We start from the raw sequence: 12,504 nt of genomic DNA, 5'->3' as shown, positions 1-12,504 counted from the left end.
CACTATGCACCAGACTAGTAGAATACTAGAAAATCTCTCTAAGATCAAGGATGCTGAGACTTGCTCACTGTGTTGAAGAACATGCTAAGTGGAGCCATGATACCAGGATACTGTAAGTAAAACTTAAACACAATTGGCATTATGGCCTGCTCTCATGGAGAGACAGCATGTAAAGTATTACAAACCTGAAACTTAAAGCTATTAATTGCAACTCTAAATCCTTTGTATTAAGTAATAATACATTAATTAATATTAAGTGCTGTACTCTTATCCTGTACTAAATATATGCCTAATAATTATAACGTTATCTTTTCTATTTTGGATCAAGTGTGAGAGTATATTGGACATGTTAAATTCCTAGTGAATTCATTTTCTAAACAGTTAATAAACATGTCTGTAGAATGGGGTGGCAGTCTCAGCCAAGCTCAGTCAACTTACTATATTCTACAGTACTCTACTATGTAGCAAGAGTGAGGCTTGATTGCTGATGGTGAGTCACCTATTGAACAAATCAAAATTACTAGAAATTGTACAATTAAAACCAAGGTGTAGAAAACCTTTATTCTGTAATTCTGATCACTCTCACAGCTGAAAACTAAGGGAATTCCCAACTTGGTGTTCTAATCCTGAATGAAGCCAGTTGCCCAGGGAGTGCCAGTTCACCAGGAGCCAATCATTGAACAACTTAGAATGTGTCTTTAGACAAAGCTAAGTGTCTGTTGCAATTTCTCTCTAAAGATAAATAACTTAAAAAAGTATATATATACACTGTTCCCAGCAGTTTTTTAAAAAGGAGTGCCATCTTTATAAGCACCTAACCTTGTCTACCTCTGTAATTCAATGACCTTTCTAAAAACGGGTATTCCAAATTTTTAATTAAGTTTGTTTCTTTTAGAATGAACATCTTATTAACCATATGAAAACTTCATCCAACTTCATACAGAATTCCAGATCTGTCTTCCTCCAGTTAAAATAAAATAAGAATTTTACACCTTGTTAGGCAATGACTACAGCCCATGGCCAGCAGGAAGCAGTTACAGAAAAGAGATCATCTCCCTTCAGCACCCATTTTAGATTAAAGATGTAAACTCTTTAAGGGTAAAATAAAATTAATAGATGGATCTGGAACCTGACTGGAAATCCACATAAGCACCGGTGGCCCCAGAATGACTACAGGGGTCCCCCACCCCAGGATTCTGCTGTCCAGAATAAAAACTTCTAAACTCCTAAAAACAGTCTTGGACTCTACACTGAAGATTAATAAATAATCAATCAAAACAACAAACAGCCATCCACCTCATAGCTCCAGCAATAATTATACCAAAGCTTAGCAAGTTAAACTTTGGCAAAGGGGGGAAATGATGTGGGCTATGGGTGGGAGGCTCTTTGTCTCTTAAGAGATAACCTAAGCTGTCTGACTTGTGGGTGTGAGACAGTAAGAGGCTGCAGTCCTGCCCTTAGTGACCATGACAATGACTCCAGTCCCAGGAAACAGTTTAACAATGCAAGGTCTGTAAACTTTAAGTATTTAGGGGAAATGCAAACCAAATATGCTAAAAGCTTATCTAGAATGTATGAAGTCCATGCTAAAAGCTTACCTAAGATGTGGAAGATATATGCTAATTCAAGCCTACTGAGAACTGAAACAAAGGGACCATTTAATGTTTCCTCTCTGTATAAAAGGTTTCAAAAATCTTGTTGGGGGCTCAGGATTGGAACAGAAAGCTCCCGAGTCTGGCCAGCCATCAATAAACCATTTTTCCTTCTCAAAATCATTCCTGAGTCCTGGCCTCTCTATACACACATAATTGAACCTCTTTCAAATTCTACAACATAGCTACATTGCTTATTATCACAATAGCTTGAGTATATATACAGCCATTTGTAGATAATAAAGTTGTCTGATGAGTCTCTACTCACAGATCCCCTGATCCCTTCTCTCTTTGCTTCATTCTCTCTTTCTCTGTTTCATTCCTGATACCCTTTGGGCCCAAATGTCCTACAGTTTTGTGGGTTTTGTTGTTTTTTTTTTTTTGTAGTTACAATATTTATTTTTTATTTTATTTTAATAGCTTTTTTCTCTCTTTTTAAAAAATGTTACATTCAGGGGAAACGGACTTTGGCCCAGTGGTTAGGGCGTCCGTCTACCATATGGGAGGACCGTGGTTCAAACCCCGGGCCTCCTTGACCCGTGTGGAGCTGGCCCATGCGCAGCGCTGATGCGCGCAAGGAGTGCCGTGCCATGCAAGGGTGTCCCCCGTGTGGGGAAGCCCCACGCGCAAGGAGTGCACCGGTGAGAAAAGCCGCCCAGCGTGAAAAGAAAGAGCAGCCTGCCCAGGAATGGCGTCACCCACACTTCCCGAGCCACTGATGACAACAGAAGTGGACAAAGAAACAAGACGCAGCAAATAGACACCAAGAACAGACAACCAGGGGAGGGGGGGAAATTAAATAAATAAATAAATCTTTAAAAAAATAAAATAAAATAAAATAAATAAATAAATAAAAAATGTTACATTCAAAAAATACAAGTGGTCCCCATATATCCCCTCCCCCTCCCCCCACTCCTCCCACATTGACAACATCTTTCATCATCCTGGGACATTCATTTAGTGAATACATTTTTGAGCACTGTTGCACCACATGGATAATGGTTTGCATTGTACTTTACACTCTCCCCCAGCCCACCCAGTGGGCCATGGCAGGACAGACAATGTCCAGCATCTGTCCTTGCAGTACCACCCAGGACAATGCCAAGTCTTGAGAATGCCCCCACAGTGTATCTCTTCTTCCTTCTGCCTACACTCAGCAGTTACCATGGCCACTTATAAAATGGTGTGAGATGTAGCTACAAGTGGAATTGGACTTTGCTTTGAATATTAGATATTCCTTATACTATACGATGCACTCTTTCTATCACATATGAAAACATATCCTCTCAAAAAAAAGTGCCATATCATAAGCTCAATGAATTTTCAAAAATGATATGTTTATGGAATCAGAGCCCAAACCAGAACAGAACATGTTAGTCCCAAGGATCTTCTCTTTGCCCAAGGTGAATTATACATTAAATAGAATATTTTTCAGCAACAAAATGATGGAATTTCTGATGCATGCTGCAACATGGATGAACACTGAATACATCATGGGAAGAAAAAGTCAAGAATGGTAAAACACATATGGTATGTCCTTGTTTATATAAAATATGTACAGGTGGATAGTAGATTACATTACGTGGGTCCAAGGTGAGAAGTGGTTATGTTCTAGAAGTTGAGAGAGATTCAATTATTTGCATATAGAAAGGCCAGGATTCAGCTCAGGAATGATTTTGAGAAGAAAAAATGGTTTATTGACTGCCGGCCAGACTTGGGAGCTTTCTGTTTCAAACCTCAGCCTTGAACAAGGTTTTCAAGTGCCTTTTATACAGGGTGGGGAGTCAAATGGTGCTTTTATCAAAGAAAACTACTTTCTTTGTTAGTTAAGTTTTTGCCTGAGTCTCAGATAGGTTTTGAATTAACATATCACCCACATTTCAGGTGAGCTTGAATTAGCATCTTGCCCACATTCCATCTGGATGTAACTTTAAATACACATTTAGTCTTACATCTTTTGTGAATATTCAAAGTCCATATCACTTAACTTGATTTCTAGAGACTATGCACACTTGGATACAGAATTAGGTGGTTTTGAATTTATGCACAGGCTATATTATATTTCCCATTCAAGACCAAGTTCAAGTTCCCTTAAGTTTCAGCATCACCACCATCAGAGTTTCCCTGGATTGACTGGTATGTATATGGGGTTTGCATGCTGAATTGCCTCCCATGACTGGAGTTGTTGCCATGGTCACCAAGGGCAGGACTGCAGCCTCTTACTGTCCCACACCCACAAGTCAGGACACAGATCTCTTAGGTTATCTATGAAGGGATGAATACCCTCCCACTCATAGCCCACATCATTAAGAATTAACTTATTAGTGAAATTCAAAAGCCTAGGGAAATTAAACTCCAAGATTTAATCCAGATACATTGTCATGTATTGTACAGGTACAGGAATACCACACTGCTATAAGTCTCATATTCTTCCTCCATTAAATCAGAATAGTGAAACCAATTTCATAGAGAAATTGAATTAATACAAAATGTCTCACATTCTAGTATTAATGGTGACTATTTTGTACATTATGATTCTATCCCAGACAGACTCAATCCTCACATCTTCTTCCCCATGTCCACTGTGCAAATTACAGCCATCATCAATTCTCCAGGGTTTTGACAACAGCAATATTCACATTGAGGGAAAGTGAACTTTCCTCATGCCAAGATTTTCATGAATATCACATTCAATAAACCCCTCACTGACTCTATAATAAATATAAACATATATATCCATCCTGTGGACAAAAAGCATGGCTCTCATTTATGTGGCTCCTGCCAAATTTTCCATGCTTATGGTCCATTTTTCAGACTGTCTCTCATTGTATATCAGATATTAGGAACAATAGCTAAAACCTAACCACAGCTTACATTATATTGATCCCATATTTGTGTCCCTGTCAACACTTCTTGGACTGATAAATCCCCTTCTCCTCTGAAATTAGTCCAATTCTTCCTTCAAGGATCAGCCTAATTATTACCTCCCTTGTGAAGCCTTCACCTACCTCTGTTGTAGCAGTTGAGAGAGGTTCAATTTTTTTGCATACAGAAAGGCCAGGACTCAGGAATGATTTTGAGAAGGAAAAATGGTTTATTGATGGATAGCCAGAATCAGGAGCTTTCAGTTTCAAACCCAAGCCCTGAACAAGAATTTTGAGTTCCTTTTATACAGAGGAAGGGCTAAATCATTCTTTGTTTCAGTGCTCAATAAGTTTGAATTAGCATATATATCTTCAACATCCTAGGTAAGCTTTTAGCATGGACTTCATATATTCTAGATAAGCTTTTAGCACATTTGGCATGCATTGATAAACTGTTTCCTGGGGCTGGAGTTGTTGCCATGGTGACCAAGGGCAGGCCTGCAGCCTCTCACCATCCCACACCCACAAATCAGGACAGACAGCTTAGGTTATCTCCAAAGAGGCAAAGAGCCTCCCAACCATAGCTCACATCATTTTTCCCCCTTATGCTGAACCTTAACTTGCTAAGCTTTGGCATAATTATTGTTGGAGCTATGAGGTGGATGGCTATTTGTTGTATTGATTGATTACTTTACTTATCAATTTTTAGTGTAGCAATCAGGACCTTGTTTTTAGAAGTTTAGAAGTTTTCATTCTGGACAGCAGAATCCTGGGGCGGGGGCCCCCCTGCAGTTATCCTGGGACAACGGGCACTCACATGGATTTCCAGTTAGGCTCCAAATCCATCTATTAATTTTGTTTTATCCTTAAAGAGTTTACACCTTTAATCTTAAAGGGGTGCTGAATGGAGATGATCTCTTTTCTGTAACAGCTTCCTGCTGGCCATGGGCTGTAGTCATTGCCTAACAAGATGTAAAACTCTTATTTTAACTGGAGGAAGATGGATCTGGCATTCTGTACAAAGCTGGATGAAGTTTTCATATGGTTAATAAAATGTTCATTCTGAAAGAAACAAACTAAATTAAAAATTTGGAATATCCGTTTTTAAAAGAGGACATTGGATTACAGAGGTAGACAAGGTAAAGTGTCTATGAAGATGGCACCACTCCCCCAAAGCTGGTGGGAACAGTATATATATATTTTTTCTAAGTTTTTTATTTTCAGAGAGAAATTGCAATAGATATTTAGCTTTGTTTTGAAGACACATTTCATGCTGTTTAATGATATGCACTCATGTGCTCTGTTAGATGCTTCTACTGAACTGGCACCCTTTGGGCAGTTGGTTTCATTCGGGATTAGTGCACCAAGTTGGAAATTTTTCCTCGTCTTTAGCTGTGGGAGTGATCAGAACTACAGAATACAGTTTCCTTACATTTTGGTTTTAATTGTACTATTTCTGGTAATTTTGACTGTTCATTATTACCAAGTAAGTCTCATTTTTGCTACACAGTAGAATACAGTAGAATAGTGAGTTGACTGAGCCTGGCTGAGACTGCCACCTTATTCTATATACATGTTTATTAACTGTTTAAAAAATGAATTTACTAGGAATTTAACATGTCTAATATACTTTTGCACTTGATCCAAAATAGAAAAGTTAACATTATAATTATTAGGCATATATTTAGTACAGGATAAAAGCACAGCACTTTAATGTCAATTAATGTATTACTTAATGCATAAGGATTCTATGTTGCAATTAATAGTTTTAGATTTCAGGATTGTAATTCTTTACATGTTACCTCTCCATGGGAGCAAGCCATAATGCCAAATGTGTTTAAGTGTTATACTTACAGTATCCTTGTATAATGGCTCCACTTAGCATGTTCTTCACACAATAAATAAGGCACAGCATTGTTGGTCCTAGAGAGAGTTTCCAATATTCTACCAGCCTGGCAAAGGCAAGGGAAGGGATGAGGCTAGGCTTGAAGTAACCATAAATGAAGGTAAAGTTAGTTTAGAATTTACACTTATAAAAATAGGTTCAGGCTAAATTCACTCAGTTATTTCAGTTATCTTTCTGTTGTTTTATATTATAAATGCATCTATAAATGATCTTAACTCTTACAGTTTTTATTAATTTTTTTTAACCTTAAGGTGAATTGGATACCTTTATTAATTAAGCTACAAGAATTTTATTAGTAACAATTCTGTGACATCCTGCACTTTCATAGTAATGGAACAAATTCTCATCTGCAAGTTATGCATTTAATTCACCAGCAAGAGAGCATTGGTATTTAAAGATTCATTTTCAACTATGTTTTTACCTTTTTACTATGAATTCTTAGGCACCAGCAACTGAGAAAAGCCAAACATAGATTTTAAAGTGGCATTTCATTCCTTTTTTTTCTTTTTCTTCTGTAGTCTCACTACCCTGAAGTTCCCAGCTAGACCATTGAAAAGGCTATCAAGTGATTAGAGGTCTATTGTTTCAAGCAATAGCCTCCTTTCTTCAAATGAGTTTACAGTTTTAAAACATTTCCAAGTATTTCTACAGTCTTACAAAGAGAGAGATTCAGAAAAATAAAGAACCTGGGCAGAATGAAAATGTATTATGGCCTTGACACCCGAGGGAGGGAACTTTACTGCATTTATTATGATTCTGCCTTTCATCACCTTCACCTTCTCCCTTCCAGGCAGTAGGGTGCACAGTGATCAAATAGACATGTGGCTTATGAATAGAAGGTACAGACTCACTGGAAAGGGGCAAGCTACTCCCCACTTTCCAGCTTTCTGCCAAAATGGGCAGACATAACTTACTCAAATTCAGCACCTCTCCCAGGGACCCAGCCACCCTGACTGGGGCAGCCCCAACAAACCTGGGTGTGTGGTGTGGACAGAGATGGCTGCTAAGCCCCAGCAAGGGGGCAGACCAGAGACAAGGCAGCAGAACATGCACAAACATCCAGACTCAGCAGTTTTGCCCCATAATCAATTCACCCCCTTGCCAATGGCAAGGGAGGGTTCCAGCTCAATTAAATTCCATCACTTTACATAACCACATAACTCCAATACCAGCATTGAGTTGACACAGACAGAAGCACAAAGGTCACTAATCTGACCCACAAGTTCTTTATATATATATTTTTCAGCATGGCTGCCCCTGCAGCCATCACAAACTTTAGAAAAAACACTTAACATTAAGATCTGGTATAAAGCGAATTCATTCACAATTCAACACCATAACAAAAGATTCCAGCTAGACCTTTTTCAATGTTTAACTTTACACCCAGACCAAGCTTCACTAGAAAGCCAATCTATTTTCCTGTAACTGTTTTTTTAAAAATCCAGAGCAATTTCCAAGATGTTAGGAGTCGAAGCTATAAATAATATAAATATAAATATAAATATAAATATAAATATAAATATAAATAATCCTATTATAATGAAACCTTCACTCCTTCAGTGGATATAAGACCAGTACCAGATTCCAACATGCAGTTAGACAAACTCAAAACACCAGGCTTTTTCCCTGTTTTTCTCCAGGATGTTAGGACTTGAACCTATAAACAGCTCTTCCTATTAAAATCAAGCTTCCACTCCTTTGGTGGATATAAGACCAGTACCAGATTCTAACATGCAGTTAGACAAACCCAAAACACCAGACTTTTTCCCAGTTTTTCTCCTTTTACCAGGAGAAAATGGCTTCCCCCCAATTTTCTGGGGCTACTAGGGTTCTTTCAGGAGGTGATCAGCCTCCCTCCCTAGCAATTAAAGCTAGGATTCTCCAGACTGTTCTCAATTGGGGAGTCTTACCTTCTTCCATGTTAGCAATTCTTTTTTGTTCCCAGAATCTTTCTCTTCAAATCTTCCATTGCCCTCAATTTTCATCAGGACAATTCTGGTGGAGCCCACATCTTTTCTGGATTAAACTTAATCCAGGGGTGCCCAGATTTGGGGTTCACCCAAGTCTTCCCAGTTTCCATGGGGATTTGGAAAGGGCAGCAAAATGCTACCTTCTCTGGCCTTCATTTGCATTCCTGAGAGAGCCCCCAAAAATGTTGTAGAAAATGAGAGAGGTTCAATTATTTGCATATAGAAAGACCAGGGCTCAAGAATGATTTTGAGAAGAAAAAATGGTTTATTGATGGCCAGCCATACTCAGGAGCTTTCTGTTTCAAACCCAAGACTTGAAGTCCTATTTATCTATTTTTCTTTCACTGCTTATGCTTTGGGTGTGAAGTTCATGAAGCCATTTCCTATTATAGTGTCCTGTAGATCTTTATGATCTTGGCTCTTATATTTAGATTTTTGATACATCTTGAGTTGATTTTTGAATAAGGTGGGAGATGGTAATCCTCTCATTCATTTACATATGGACACCTAATTCTCCAAGCACCATTTGTTGAAGTGGCCATTCTCTCCAGTTGAATGGACTTGGTGGCCTTGTCAAATATCAGAAAACTTTATATGTGAGTATCTATATAAGAAATCTCAATTCATTTCCATTTGTCAGTATGTCTATCCTTGGGCCAATAGCATGTCATTTTGACCACTCTAGCTTTGTGGTATATTTTAAAGTCAGGTAGTTTGATTTCTCTGATTTTGTTTTTCCTTTTCACAATGTCTTTATCTATTCGGGGCCTCTTTCCCTTCCAAATAAATTTCATAGTTAATTTTCCCAGTTCATTAAAGAATGCTGTGTTGATTTTTTATTGTGATTGTATTAAATCTGTAGATGAGTTTGGTTATGATAGCCATCATAATAATATTTAGTCCTCCTATCCATGAACAGGGAATATTCTTACATTTATTTAAGTCTTCTTTGATTTCCTTTAACAGTGTTGTGTAGTTTTCTGTGTATAAGTCTTTTTCATCTTTATTCAAATTTATTCCTGGGTATTTCATTTTTTATTATATTTATTAAATTCATACCTAGGTATTTGATCTTTTCATTTACTATTGTAAATGGTATTTGTTTCTTGATTTCCTCCTCAGATTGCTCATTATTGGTGTACAGAAATGCTACTGATTTTTGCGCATTGATCTTATAACCTGTGACTTTAGTGAACTCATTTATAAGTTCTAGAAGCTCTCTTGTAGATTTCTCAGTGTGTCTTATATATAGGATCTTGTCATCTCCCAATAGTGAAATTTTGACTTCTTCCTTTCCAACGTGGATGCATTTTATATCTGGATATCTGTTTCTTGCCTCAGTGCTCGGGCAAGTACTTCAAACACAATGTTAAATAGGAGAGTTGACAGTTGTCATATTTGTCTTGTTCCTGATCTTAGAGGGAAAGATTTTTGGATTTCACCATTGTAAATGATGTTAGTTGTTGGTTTTTCATATATACCTTTGATCATGTTCAGAAAGTTTCCTTCTATTCCTATTTTTTGTTTTTTGTTTTTTGTTTTTTTGTTTTTTAATCAGGAAAGGGTGCTGTATTTTGTTGAATGCTTTTTCTGCATCTATAGGTATGATCATGTGATTTTTTTCTTTCAGTTGATTTTTATATACATTGGGATGAGATGTAGAACACAGTGTTAGAGGAGTTGCATTGTTATGCATCACATATGGAAGAACAAGATGATTTAGGACATGTGTAGCCACAAGTTCAGGTACAGAACAGAGCAGGAAGGGAGTGAGAGTCTAGAAGACATGGATGGAGGTTGGAGAATCTATGCTAGTGCTAAACTTAAGGATAAATATAATTGAGTAACTTTGGTCTGCTTTCTCTGGTTGTAGAGACATAATTCAAAATGTGACATGGGTTAGGGTATAGGCCACTCTCTCCCAGTTGAGAGGGTTTGGTGGCTTTATCGAATATTATATGGCTATATATGTGAGGTTCTATATCAGAGCTTTCAATTCGATTCCATTGGTCTGTGTGTCTCTCCTTATGCCAATACCATGCTGTTTTCACTACTGTAGCTTTGTAGTATGTTTTGAAGTCAGGAAGTGTGATTCCTCCAATTTCGTTTTTCTTTTTCAATATGTCTTTGCCTATCCGGGGCCTCTTTCCTTTCCAAATAAATTTCATAGTTAGTTTTTCTAGTTCCGTAAAGAAGGCTGTGTTGATTTTTATTGGGATTGCATTGAATGTGTAGATCAGTTTTGGTAGGATAGACATTTTAATAATATTCAGTCTTCCTATCCATGAACAAGGAATATTCTTCCATTTATTTAGGTCTTCTTTGATTTCCTTGAACAGTCTTGTAGAGTTCTCAGTGTATAAGTTTTTTACCTCTTTAGTTAAATTTATTCCTATGTATTTGATTTTTTTATTTACTATTGTGAATGGTATTTGTTTCTTGATTTCCTCCTAATCTTGCTCATTATTGGTGTACAGAAATGCTACTGATTTTTGTGCATTGATCTTATAACCTGCAACTTTGTTAAACTCATTTATGAGTTCTAGAAGCTTTGTTGTAGATCTCTCAGGGTTTTCTATGTATAGGATCATGACATCTGCAAATAATGAAATTTTGACTTCTTCCTTTCCAATTTGAATGCCTTTTATATCTGGTTCTTGCCTCAGTGCTCGAGCAAGTACTTCTAAGACAATGTTAAATAGGAGCGGAGACAATGGGCATCCTTGTCTTGTTCCTGAGTTTAGAGGGAAGGATTTTAGGATTTCTCCATTGTAAACAATGTTGGCTGTAGGTTTTTCATATATACTCTTTATCATGTTAAAAAAAATTTCCTTGTATTCCAATCTTTTGGAGTGTTTTTATCAAGAAAGGGTGCTGTATTTTGTCAAATGCTTTTTCTGCATCTATAGATGTAATCATGTGATTTTTTTCCCTTCAATCTGTTTATATGGTGTATTACATTGATTGATTTTCTTATGTTGAACCATCCTTGCATACCTGGAATAAATCCCACTTGGTCATGGTGTATAATTTGTTTAATGTGTTGTTGAATATGATTAGCAAGTATTTTGTTAAGTATTTTTGCGTCTAGGTTCATTAGAGAAATTGGTCTGTAATTTTCCTTTCTTGTGCTTTCTTTTTTTTTTTTTATGATTCAAGGATTTGTTAAGTCATACATGCAAAACATACTGCTAATTGCATTAGCAAAAGATCAATGTAAAAACACTTCACAATTCTGCAACTGTCAATTTAAAATTTTTTGTTCTAGTGGTTTAAGGGTCCAACATTGTATTCCTGCCAGTGTGGAAGATGTACAGAGTATTGTCAGCACTAGTGCTGAGCTTACAGAACCTCACAGACCCCAAGGAACATTCTTAAGAAAAGCGACAGGGGAAGCATGTGTCCGTGAAGGGGTTTAGGTAAAGGGTAGGGTCAGTATTAGTCAAGGTACAGTGTAGGTCAGCTGGCAAGACAGTGATGTTAAGAAGGGTCAGAGCTTAAGAATATCTAAAATATTTTATAAACTGTAAAGCTGCAACACATGATTTTTACACCTAGTTACAAAGGAAAGCACATATCAGCTTCGAATAAAGTAATGTGAAAACAGGAATGCACTTTTACTAATCTGCAAAACAAAATTCTAATGGATTATCAGAAAGATTTTATAATACAAGGAGACATATTGCTCGTTAAGAAAGGGTTGTATAAGAAAAGCACTTACTAAATTCAAGTTAGCAAACCGTGGGAATTAAATGCCCAGTTTTGGGAGGGATTGCAGGTGCAAGAGAAAGGAAAAGCTTAAGAAAAACACTGATAATACCGAGCTTTCTTCATAATCTATTGCATTTGACAGAAATTAACCTTTTAAAAATTGTACCCGTGACACTTTTATTCAGTTTAATTATTGTGTACAATGTAGTGTAAATTAAATTAATCTCCACTTCATATTGTCAAAATACTGTCTTCATCCTTTGATCACATCAAGTGCTGCACACACCCCAGCCCAGTACACCCCCCAATCCACTAAGAGCAGAACACTTCATTAGAGGGAACACAGGAATCAGGTTTCTGTTCAAAATCTCAGCAAGAGCTAATTAACTTTAAAAAAAAGA

At 37.1% G+C, this 12,504-nt stretch overlaps 1 long non-coding RNA gene across 1 annotated transcript in view; it reads left to right on the top strand.

Annotated features, from left to right (window-relative positions):
* Positions 1-12,504, top strand: part of LOC131274544 (uncharacterized) — a 161,374-nt gene that overhangs the window by 65,041 nt on the left and 83,829 nt on the right. The window lies entirely within an intron of this gene.

Source organism: Dasypus novemcinctus, chromosome 19 (genome assembly GCF_030445035.2).
Source record: "Dasypus novemcinctus isolate mDasNov1 chromosome 19, mDasNov1.1.hap2, whole genome shotgun sequence".
In the NCBI taxonomy this organism is placed as follows: domain Eukaryota; kingdom Metazoa; phylum Chordata; class Mammalia; order Cingulata; family Dasypodidae; genus Dasypus; species Dasypus novemcinctus.
The sequence above is the reverse complement of the archived record's forward strand: the minus strand, read 5'-3'. Positions and strand labels throughout refer to the sequence as shown.